This window comes from Dipteris shenzhenensis, chromosome 8 (assembly GCF_047967505.1).
Source record: "Dipteris shenzhenensis isolate YYH24624 ecotype China chromosome 8, Dip_SZ_1.0, whole genome shotgun sequence".
Classification (NCBI taxonomy): domain Eukaryota; kingdom Viridiplantae; phylum Streptophyta; class Polypodiopsida; order Gleicheniales; family Dipteridaceae; genus Dipteris; species Dipteris shenzhenensis.
In genome coordinates, this window is record NC_141603.1 from 3,595,628 (window position 1) to 3,608,809 (window position 13,182).

Consider the following 13,182-nt stretch of genomic DNA (forward strand, 5'->3'; position numbering starts at 1 on the left):
TGACCAGGAAGGATATGTTTGCCTTCGTGCAAACAATTAGATTTTCAGGATGACAAGAGAAAACAAACGACACAAAAGACTGCAATACATTAAAAAAGAGGCTTTTTTAAAGAAAGTACAAACGGTGAAAAATGCCCTTAGTGAAGTTGCAAGTGCAGTGGTAGATGAGATTAGAAGTAGGTTTCCACGAAATGACCTAATGGAAGCATTTACCATCCTATTTCCACATTCTTGGGTCAATGGATCTTATGAAAATATCAAAGCAGGTCTAAAGAATCATTTGGATGCTCTCAAAAAACATTTTGGACGGGACATTGACATGGACAATATAAAGTACAATGGTTTGTTGGATTTTGGAAAGCTTTATTCACAATCTTCCCTTTTTGGAGAAGTCATGCACCAGCAAAGTAATTTAATGGAAAATGTTCAAATGCAAGGTTCGATGGTTCGGCTACGAGCTCTCTCGCAGTACATTCCTACAAGATAACATTTCTGAGTACTTTAAGCTTGCAAATTTATGTCAAACCTTTATTCTTGGCTCAGTTGAGGATGAAAGGTGTTTTAGTACTCTCGGTTACTTGAAAAATAAGCTTCGTAATAAGCTAGATGATAACTTAGATCTTAGCTTGAGATTATATTCTTGTTCTTATGATGTTAGTAGCTTTCCGTATGATAGAGCATTAGCACTCTGGAAGTCAAGCTGTAAAAGAAAAGGCTATAATTAGTTTTTTTGGACTATTTAAACTAGACTTTGAGAATTTTCTTCCCCCATTGGATTTGAAGGATATTCATTATCCTTAAACAATTTTATGTTTTGCATACTCTACAGTATCCTAAATGCTAGCTATCTCATGTATTTTGAAATTATGTAAAACGGAAGAGACAGAGTTTTTAATATAATTAGTTTTTAATATATTTGTAAAAATTGAAAGTTTTTTAAATGTCCTAGAATATTTAGCCAAGTTTTGAAACAAAAATTATAACAAAAGATATAATTCGCCAATTCTTTGAAACTTTTAAAAATAATTTATGAAAAATTTCGCCAGTATATTATAATAATATATTTCTATACCTTCGATAAAAACATCCCTGTTTAGGAGGAGTTTAAGGTTGAGTGGAGAGCTAGTCTCCTTCACAGATTCGAGGGGTAGGGGTTGAGGAGAAGGGAGGAAGGAAGAGGGAGGAAGGAGGAGGAGGAGGGAGAAGGAGGAGAAGGGAGGAGGAGGAGGAAGGAGGAGGAGGAGATGGAGGAGGAGGGATGAAGGAAGAGGGAGGGAGGAGGAGGAGGGAGTTCAAGGGTAGAGAGCAAGGAGGAGGAGGAGGGAGTTCAAGGGTAGAGAGGAAGTAGGAGAAGGGAGGAGGAGGAGGAGGGAGAAAGCAGGGAGGAGGAGGAGGGATGAAGAAAGAGGGAGGAAGGAGGAGGAGGAGGGAGTTCAAGGGTAGAGAGGAAGGAGGAGGAGGAGGGATTTGGTCACCTACAGTCGTGTCGTTGCTTGTTGTAGCATAGGTGTTCACAAGTGTAGCATAGGTCCTCGGGTCGTGTTCCATTGAGAGGTATAGGCTGAAGAGTGGAAAGCAGATCTCATGCGTACGTGAATGAGAAAGAGGGCTAGATTATAACGATTGATGGAGGCTCTCGCCTCCACGGGAGTTCAAGGGTTTAGAAGGGAATTTCAGGGTTAGAAATGGGGATAGGGTTGAGAGAGTTAACGAGGAGTTCCAGGGTGTAGAGGGGGTTTCAGGGTTTAGGAGTCCAAGGTTGAGGAGTGGAGAGCTAGTCTCCTTCGCGGATTCGAGGGGTAGGGGTTGAGGAGAAGGGAGGAAGGAAGAGGGAGGAAGGAGGAGGAGGAGGGAGAAGGAGGAGAAGGGAGGAGGAGGAGGAAGGAGGAGGAGGAGATGGAGGAGGAGGGATAAAGGAAGAGGGAGGAAGGAGGAGGAGGAGGGAGTTCAAGGGTAGAGAGGAAGGAGGAGAAGGGAGGAGGAGGAGGGAGGAAGGAGGGAGGACGAGGAGGGATGAAGAAAGAGGGAGGAAGGAGGAGGAGGAGTTCAAGGGTAGAGAGGAAGGAGGGGGAGGAGGGAGTTCAAGGGTAGAGAGGGACAAGAAGGGAGGAGGAGGAGGAGGGAGGAAGGAGGGAGGAGGAGGAGGGATTTCAAGGGCAGAGAGTGCAAGGGTAAGGCCATGCTAGAATATGATAGTGTAAGAGAGCATGGACGCAATGGAAATCAATCGCATGAACACAATAGTGAGCTTGAACATTGAATCCCAAAGAGTGGGAGCCTCATTCCATTTGACAGATATTTATACGTGTTGGTCTCTCCACTTTTGGGGGGGACCTTTTGGGTCTCTACACAAAGTGGGGGGACCTTTTGGGTCTCTCCACACAGTTGAGGGACCTTTGAAAGTGTAGGCTTTTAGCCTTTCTCTCTCTATATTTAGTATTTCTCTCTCTAGATCCTGATTTTGCAAGTATGATTGGATCTTTTCTAGAGAGGATTTTGGCTATCCTCATTCTTGAAGATTTATCATACTATCTTTCAGGATCAAGATATTACAAGCAGAGCTTCGCTGCTACTCTACACACACAATGCTCTCATAGTTGTTGTCCTAGATTGCACTTCTGGCCCTTGTTGCCACAAGGTTAACACAAGGATAGCTTCATCAGAAGGCTAAAATAAGATTTATATACTATAGAGTTTAACATCAAAGATCTTGGACGTATGCACTATTGTCTTGGAATTGAGTTCTGGAGAGATTCAGACAGCACCTTTATGAGTTAGCTCAAGTATGTTGACAGTCTCCTGAAGAAGTTTCATATGGTAGATTGCAAGATTGCAGCCACTCCCATGGAACAGAGTTTGAAACTTATGATTCAGAAAAGCCTATAATCAATGACAGGTACTATAGGCAGCTCATCGGATCTCTTGTATATCTGACTATCACAAATCCAAAATAGTGTCATTGCAATGTGTCCAAAGGGTATTGAGATACATCAAAAGTACAAGACAATTTGGAATAGAATACAGAGGAAGTCATCCAAGGTTGCATGGATACTATGATAGTGACTATGCCGGAGATCGTGAAACTAGGAGATCCACACACGGATATGCGTTTTTCCTTGGTCAAGGTGCTATATCATGGTTGTCAAACAAACAACCAACCGTTTCTTTGTCTTCGACTGAAGCATAATATAGCACACTCACTACAGGTGCATGTGAGGCTATATGGCTCAGAAGACTATTGTCAGAAACAAATTACTTTGATGAGTCAAAGACAACAACGATATACTATGATAATCAATCAACTCAAGCATTGGTCCAGTATATCACTCCAGGACAAAGCACATTCATGTCAGAGAGCACTTTATCAGAGAAAGAGTGTTACTTGGTGACATCACGCTGTAGCATTGTGATAGCAAAGAGAATGTTGCAGACATCGTCACCAAACCACTCGGTAAAGAGCTTTTCGAGAAACACTGACTAGCTCTTGGTTTGACGCAAAAGAAGAACATTCCCATTAAAGGGGTGTGATGGAATGTAATGTTCAATCCTTCTTCGATTCCCCAGAATCATCATCTTGAGGGAAGGCCTACTTCATGATGTTGATCTTCAAGGAAGGTGTTGAGAGTTCACGCTCAACATCATGTGATCATGTGTGCATAGCACCATTATGTGATCATATGTGCACAGCACTAACCCAATAGAGTGCTATAAAGGAAAGGGCTAGATGCCATAACCCTAACCATAACCCTAAATGTGTTTGTATATATCCTACATTTTCAACTAAATCTAGTGTACAGTTAGTCATTTGTGGTGTGCTCTCTAGCTGTGCCCTCTCTCATCATCTCCACTCTTCTCCTCTCCCCTCTTCATATTTTGTCATAGGTCTCTCTTTTCACTTCCATAAGGACATCTCCTTTTTGTGTGTGAATGGTAAACCAGAGGTGGCCCATGGATCCCCAGGGCATGCTTTTCAACGTGGTCATTATAATTAGGGAATTCTAGTATGGAGTGAGCCTCATCATCATCGCCATGGAGGAGAATACCTATCCCTTGCTATTGGGTAGACCATGGCGTGAAAGTGCAAAGGTTCTTCATGATCACGGATGGAAATTCATGGAAATTAATACCAAGTACACCAAGTTTCAAAGTCTTAAAAACCCCAAAAAGATCCCTACTAGATGCAAGCCATGTGACTTGGAATTGCAAGATCAGTTTCCATATGAGGTTGAATCTAGGATCATGGACACGCACACCATTTCTCATGGGTGAGATCAATATTTCTAGGTGGTGGTAGAATTAAGCAAAGGATGCAAGACAAAAAGTTCAACAAAAAAAACACACATCTACACTTATCACTTTTTGGAATATCACAGGAGAGCGAGAATTAGACAATCTTAGGATGATGATCACTCAACTTACACGTAGAAAATGGTACCAAAACTAGCCCAAGATCTCAACCTAGGCACAGATGAGGAGCCACAAATGATAAAGTTAAGTCTGTATGTGACCCTTGCACAATGAACAAAGATCCAAGACTCCCCTAGTGCCAGATGTAAAGCCAACCCATCAACAAAGATACAAAATGAACCCCGACTACACCAAGCAAGTGAATGTTGAGTTGGACTAGTTGATTCAAGTAGTGTTCATTGATGCAATCAATAGGAGAAATTAGCTATTCCTAATCATGGTGGTTCCAAAGAATGGTGTGAAGCTCTGAGTGTGCATGGAATACAATAAGGTAAATTCTTAAACCATATAGACCCATTTCCCATCCCCTTCACCAATAGTGTCTTGGACTAGGTAGCGAGCCACGAGATGTACTCATTCATGGATCAGTACAATGGCTTACAACCAAATATCATTGGCACTAGAAACTCAAAATAAGATAACCTTCATCATCAAATGGGTGCAAGGTCATGCCATTTGGCCTAACAAAGGCACCCACTGAATTTTTTAGAGGTCCATGGTAGAAACCTTTAGGGAGTATTTGACCAAGTTCCTGAAAATTTACTTAGATGATTTTTGTGTGTACTTAACGGTGACGAAGCACCTCACTTTCCTCAAAAACGTTTTGATTGTTTAGGGAAGTAGGGATCTCCTTAAATCCGACCAAATGCATCTTCTATGTCATAGTTGGTGTGACATGTCATCTCCAACAAAGGGATCAAAATTGATCCATCCAAGATTGAGGACATACAACAAATATTAGAATGAAAGAACTTGACATAGTTATGCCTATCCACTGGCTTCATCATCTCTTATCAATGGTTCGTGAAAGATTTTACTAAGATTATTGCACCATGATACAAGCTCACCAAGGAGGATGTCAAGTTTCACTAGAACAAGGAGCTCTCTATAGTGTTCCATACATTGAAGCAATGAACAACAACAACTCCCATTCTACATCAACCATGAGGATATAATTCTTCACATGCATGTTGATGCATCAAGGTATGTAATTGGTATTACTTTGGCACAGTTGGATAGTAGGCTAGTCTACTATGTCAATTACCTCATGACCCCCCCCTCTCGAGTGCAATTATAATACCATCGAGCAAGAAGCCCTAAGCATGGTCTATAGTGCTAAAAGATTTAGGCATTATTTTATTGGCAACTATTTCTTCTCTACATTGATCACCAAGCATTGCTTTATTTAATTAGCAAAATACTAATCCAACAGAGACTCGTCTGATGGGATGTTGTTGTTCCAAGATTTTGTCTTTAAATCATCGACAAGACTAGGAGGTCATACGTTGGAGCAAATTTCTTCTTAAGACATGTTACACCAAAGAAAGCATAGGGACTCAACACCAAGTTTATAGACGCCCAATTGTTTGCAATCGATATCCCCAAGACCAAGTACGAGGACATTTTTACTATCTATCTAAGGCAACCGTCCCTCATAATGTGCCTTGAGATAAGTGGTAGCAACACACATTGAGGGCTTGGAGATACAATTTTATTGGAGGATAACTCTATTACCAAGGAGAAAACAACTCCTACAGATAAAAGTCTCCCCCTCATGGGCACACAGTCATATTGAGGCACTCACATGGCTTGCTAGAGGTCGCTTCAGTGAGGAGCTCACAACCAAGTAAGTCCTTCAATAAAGGCTCTAGTGAAGCATCCTCTTTTGATATTCCTATTCTCATTACATCATATGCGACGTGTGCCAAAGGAAAAGTACATCGCTACCATAGCATCACATGCCACTCAACTCGAGTGCACCTTGCGAAGCATTCAACATTGGGTTCCTGATTTCATGGGACCATTCAAATAGTTGGCTGAGTACACCCAGGACAAGTATATCATTGCTGCCACCACAAATTATGAAACTAAGTGGGTAAAAGCTAGGCAATGAGGCACAAATCAGCCCAGAGCATGGCCAAGTTTATCTATGAAAATATCATTTGCAGGTATGGTTGCCCCATCGAATTCGTGAGCGATCAAGGCACACACACTTCATGAATGAGGTATTCAGCTCACTCACTAAGGAGTTCATGATCATCCATAGAGTAGCGATCACCTGCTACCTATAATGCAATGGCCAAGCAGAGTCCATCCTCACCAAGATGGTCAGCATGCACCAACATGATTGGGATACCAAGATGTATGCAGCCCTATGGGCATACAGGATAGCCTACAAGGTTATGACAAATTCGACCTTGTTCAAAGTGGCTTATGGACTTGGGGTAATGGAGCCCTTGGAATTTTCAATTTCAATCCTCCAAGTGGTGGCCAAGCATCGCATCAAAGAATAAGATACCATTGACAATTAACTCCAATAGCTAGTAGAGATCGATGAACTCTGACTCCAAGCAATACGGTCCCAACACGAAATCTAATGGCATGAAACAAGCATATTGTTTGGAAGAATTTTAAAAGAATCACGCTTCTTCTCCTATATGATTCCAAGCTTAGTTCCCTTAAGCCTAATCTCAAATTGGGATGGACTGGGCCCATCAATGGACAATCATTCAAAATTTGGGCCTCCCATTCACCACACATAGTAGCGGTGCTATAGTTCACAACAAATAGTATTTCATGCAAACTAATATTGCTCTTCAATAGCCATTGTGTTCATCTATCTCTATCTTCCTGGAAATCCCTTATGCACTTTAGCTCCATGTTGCCAAAATCCCTATTTACAATGTCATTTCCCCTAAACAGCCTATAAAAGTAGATCCCTTGTGTTGTCCCCCCCACCCCCATTTGATCGAGTGGATGCCCATGAGCCAATCAAGGCTTAAGAGAAATAAGGTTAGAGCCTTTACACAACTTCTTTGGGTCGAGGCCTTCAATGCTACATAAGACAAAGGCATTCTCATCACTTTCACTATGCTCATCCCATTGTCTTTGTCAATGGACACACTAAGATTGTCTGCAGGGGTCTCATTGGATAAGTTTTTCTACGGCCCTCTATGTCGTGTCTAGTCCTTGATGCCAAGTAGTAATGCCTCCCAAGGGTAAGGAAATTCTTCCATTTATTATCGAAGTACATTGTCTTGAATAAGAGCACAAGAAACATGCTAAGGAACCTTGTTGCCAAGGCAGTTGCTTTGTACAAGAACCGGCTTGAGGTGGATTGTTTGACAATATTTTACCAAAAAGTCAATCGGCCAACACTAGGCTTGTACATGGGGCTAGGCGCAGTGTAAGCTTGGTGCCCACTTGTGCATCCTTAAGCGTAGGCTTTCCTCACGCCAAGTCCATTAGAAGGAGATGCTCGACTTATCACCAACACCCAAACCTCAAGAAACTAGTGCCTATGTAGATGACATTATCAAGTTTGGAGATAGAGAAACCTGGGGAAACTCAGCATGCACTTATGGCTTATCTATACAGTCCATACTTTATGTTGGATCCAAGACGTCAATCTATCCCATGATCAACATTCGACAACTCGTATGCCTCAGGGACATCGTATGTTTTTTCACTTGTATTTCAAGCTTCTAAGCCTTTATACGGTGAGCTCCACCTTAAGCCTATGACAGATGCTCAATCCTATGCTAATGGATGTTGAACCATGCACATAGCAGATGGCCTTCAGCTCATCATAGTTGAGGATACAAGTTTGACAAGTTGCCATAGCTTGTCAATATTTTGGGCCCCTCTTCTTTAGCAAGGCATAGTACCATACATGCACCTTTGGCCCCATCTTTTATGTAGCTGTCACATTGGATTGTCATAGTTCAACTTTTGGATGAGAGTTGGATTAGTATGTAGTTGATCTCTATTGATCTCTATGGTGAGTATGTAGTTGATCTCTATGGATTCCATTAGTGCCTATAGGAGGAGTCCCAGACTTGCTTATGTATACCATTAAGAACCCTAGATACAATGTGCATTCAACGGGTATTTTAAAAACCCCTTATCTATAAATTCTTCATGGATAAAAAGACCCCGTATTCATAGAAGATCTCATACACCATCTGTTGAAATGTCGCCGCGACATTCAAAAGAGAAAACAATATGCTAACGAGGCTCAAAGATGCACGACATGACAAGGATATGGATGAATGAAGCAGTGCAAAACGGGTTGCTATTCCATTAGTTTGAGCCTTCTTAAATAGGCCATGATACATAATCTCCTTCATCCTTCAAAGTACTCTTCCAATTATAACATTCCTTATCAATCTCACATCATTCTCCTCCCCTAAGGATTTTTCTCCACAATACCACTCTTCTAGTGGTGTTAGCGTCATATGTTTTAACACCCCCCCTTGATGCTAGGCCAATCATAATCGAATACCAATGTCATCAGAGGTGTAGTGTGAACTTACAATGTTAAATTCCCTCCCTTAGTCCCATATTAGGCTCATCAGCCAGTGTTGTAACTAGGATGTGGGAATTTTCATACTCTCGTGAGCTCCCCCTCATAAGGTAGGATGTCACTCGCGAACTTTAAATTTCTTCTAGCTTCCTTGACTACATCATCAGTGCCTAAGGAAAACCTATTAAAAAAACCTGATTTTCAAAAGAGGCCCTATTATTTTGGAGTGATGTTTCCACAAGATTAGCCTAGTAATAGTTCTTTTCTTCATGTCCATACTTCTTACAATAGTGCATTGTGGTTTGCCATTATTCTAGCAATACCCTTCCTCATGGTTTGTCATTCCACAGTAGGTGCATTTCATATTCGGATTACCCTTCTAGAAACATGTCTCAGTACTTTTGAATGGTTGATCACGAGTGGAGCTGAAGCTTGGCCCTCTATTAACTTGGTTTTACTTTCTCTTTCCAATAGAGATGCTTTGATATCATGCAATGTAAGATTGTCCATGTTTCAACCAATGTACTATATCCATCAACGTTGCAATTGGCAAGCAAAATAGCCTTGGCTTCATCATCATCAAGAGTGAGTTTGCGAGTTGCCAATTGTTATTGTATTCCTTTGTACTTGTTCAAAAGACTAGTAAAATCTTCCTTTAGGTCATATTTGAGATTATGGAGCTGCATCAATAAATTGACTTTGGAGTGACGTACATCCGTGCCATATCTTATTTAACTCTTCCCACGCATGCTTGGCATAAGGATACCATCAATGTGCCGAATGACCTCATAACCAAGGTTGTAGGCTATATATCCAAGTGTATTTTCATTGCTTCTTTCCCATTCATCCTCTAGAGTTTCTTCTCTGTCATAGCTCTTGATTAATCCCCACTAATTCTTGTGCATGAGTAAATACATTGTTTTGGATTGTCATGCATGGAATCCGACACCCTTGAATTTATCAACTACATCAAGCGAAGCCATTAGAGTGGTCTTACCTAGCTTTACTGCTTCGCAGTGTTTAACTCTTTTACAAAGAAATCCCCGAAACCATATAGATGCATATTATTGCAAAGAAACTCAAAAAAACCTTATTGTCTTGCATAATTGTAGTACCAGCTCTTGAACTTGCCTTTCTGTGGTTCTCTTCACCTTCAACTTTTTGTGATTCACAAGATGATAGCATCATGCAATGCAATGCTTAGAGAAATAAGAATAGGGGAATAAAGGACCCAAAAAATCAACACTGCCATGTGTCACAAGGACTTTGGCCAAAAACACAAAATAAAAAGAAACTGGAGGTCGTTAATAGCAAAATCACCGAAGGCGACTCAAGTCGGCAGCATGCAAAGATGGCGGATATCGCAGAGCCTCCAAATCACCATAGGGTCAATTAAAAAACAAGGTGGGGATCCCACTAAGGCCCTGCCTTTTGGAGTGACATTATAAGTGTAAAGTAGCTCCATAAATATTTCCAATAACTTGTAAAAGGGAAACGATGGGTGTAAATTGGAAGGAAGGGAAAAGAGAAAGAGCAAGTGAAGGTGAAGGAATATGGGGAAAGGTGTATATGTGAAAGAGAGGAGAGGAAAGAGGTGCAAGAGAGGTGTGGTGGATGGACCATTAAATAAAAGTGGGGAGTGCCTATTTTGGCAAGAGTAATATAAAGGTGGTGTCATACAAGAGACAAAGAGAGCCTCTATCTTTAGAGATAAAAAATATCTAACAAAAGACAACCATTTAGGATCTCCACAACAAAAGAGAAGAACATCTAGGACCTCCACAAGCAAACCAAAACGTTAAACCCTAAACACATTAGAAGCTCTTAAACTACTACTAACGCACACTTGAAGCTCATACTAACCTAAAAACCAAGACATCCCTTAGGGTCCAACAAGAGATCTACAGAGGTGTCATGGGCTCAAAAAACGGTCCATCGAAGCATTGGCGGAGCAGATGACACCTACGACAGACTGATCGAATCGCATGAGACTCGACAGCAGGCAGGCAACTGCTCTGTCGTCTTGAAAGAAGTCACAGACATGGGCCTTCCACCCAGGCCAGCGCTTGTCCTTGCGATTGTAGCAGCCCTGCTTCCGCGCTTCTTTCTCACATGGCGAGTCCCCCATGCAGCAGCATCAAACTCGATGGAGAGCTCCCAAAGGAGGTGGCATTTTCTATAGCAGATCACCCAGCAAAGGAGGGACATTGTCGACCAGTTCAGGGCTGGGAAACAGCAGCATAGCTGTCAAGAAATACTGTGCCAGAGTGGACAGTAGCGTAATAGGAGAGAAATGTTGGAGGTCAACATCTCCTGATGTCACCTTAGAGAAAGAGGGCCTTGCTTGTGGGTGTGCCCGCCCAAAAGAGAGGGTAGGTTAGACTACATAGAGAGGGCCTTTGCTTGTGGGTGTGCGTGCTTCCTGTGAGGCTAGGATCTTGTATTGCCCTCCGCCATGTCTGGGTCACTTCTGAGGTGCTGCACAAGGGCCAGGGATAGATCAGCCTACCTAGAGGCTTCGCCAGGGTGCTGCGGGAGGAGCAGATCTGTGCCAAACTGGAAGGCGCAGATCCCCTACATCTTGGGGGGCCTAGTGGACCAGCTCATGTTGGGCAGGCTCTGGAGCAGCCCTTGCTGTGCACCTTGTAGACCAGGAGGGAGGGCCAAAATGGCGGCTTGGTGGGCTTCCTATAGAGCCGAGGTGGGCCAACGTGCTGGTCGGCCACTTACGCCTGTGGAGTCGGCCCTACAGGGCTTCTTGTCAGCCCTCACATAGGGGGAGGTGAGCCCATTATATAGGGGTGTGGCTGGTCTCATGGAGGCAGCATGGTCGGCCCCTAAAGGGCTGCCAAGTCGGCTCCCTAGGCAGAGACGCATGCCCTCATATAGGGAGTAGGGTGGGCCAGCCCACTTTGTAGACTGGTCGGCCAGCATGCTGCAGCGCACTGGAGGAGGGGCTATATATAGATCCCCCTCACTCCTTTTTTGTCATCTCATTGTGGAGCATTGTTGAGCATTTATAGCACAGGTTTTCCCCCAACAGTTCGTGGGGTTTTGGCCTGAGATCACTTTCAGTTTCTCTCATCTTTCTCTCCTTTCTTGTTTGGTGTGTGAGGTTGGCTCTCTCTCTCTTCACTCCCGTTCATTGCCGCTGCACTTCTCACAAGAAACCCACTGAGGCAATGTTTGCAGCTAACAGCGGTGACGAGATTAGAAACAGAGGCAGCCTGTTGGGATTCTACAGATCTGCTTTGAGGCTGAGTCTGAGAAGACAATCAAGGGCAGAATGGCAGCGACAACTAGAAAGCTGAAGACAAAGTGGTTGCCTAAAAGATGGTAATGGTAGACTGTAGATCAGGCTGCGGGAAAGGTTCCGATACCAAAAAGAGGGAACAATACGCTAAGGGGGCTCAAAGATGCACGACATGACAAGGATATGGATGACTGAAGCAAGTGCAAAATGGGTTGCTATTCCATTAGTCTGAGCCTCCTTAAATAGGCCATACATAATCTCCTTCATCCTTTGAAGTACACTCGTCCAATCATAACATTCCTTATCACTCTCACATCATTCTCCTTCAATAAGGATTTTTCTCCACAATACCATTCTTCTAGTGGTCTTAGCATCATATGTTTCAACACATTTTTCAACCCACAAGTCATCAGATTGGAGAGAAACAACCCCCACTCCGTGATGAACGTTGTCTTCCAGAGCCATCCAAACTTGATTGTATCCACTGAACCCATCCAAGGATGAGTACATTTCATGACCTGCTCTACTGCATCAAGCAATGGATCTATGAACAAAAGTGGGGATGGCTCAGAGATGGTGGCTGCACTAAGCAACGAATCTGTGAACCGAAGAGGGAATCATCATCATCATCTATGCCTTCCAGCAAGTTCAGAAAGAGGGCGGACGGTAGGTTTCACTTTTCTCTTGCTGTAACAGATGCTCGGATCTTCTTCCCCCTCCTTAGGGTGATCTGATCATTCTCCCAATTTTTGGTTATCTTCCCCTGGTCTTCCCAACAACATTGGGTGGGCACCCTCAATTTCCATCTTCAGTATTACAAAAAGTTCTGGATATTCACGGCCTGCAATGATGATGTTCACCATGCCCGAAGGACGAACTCGCTGCTGATATGCTATTTTCACCAAAATTCTAGATATTCACGGCCTGCAATGATGATGTGCTCACCTCTCCAAAGGAAAGGAAACTGCTGATATGCCATTTTCACCAAAATTGTGATGCCTAATTTCATCATGAATTCAGACAGGATGTTGACAACCAACCCACCGTCCAACAATACACCTGGAACCACCTGCCCTTCAATTTTGACAGTCACCTAAGCGATAGCAGTGTCACATTCTGGAAAAAGTATTCACCTTTATACAACTTACTTGGGTTT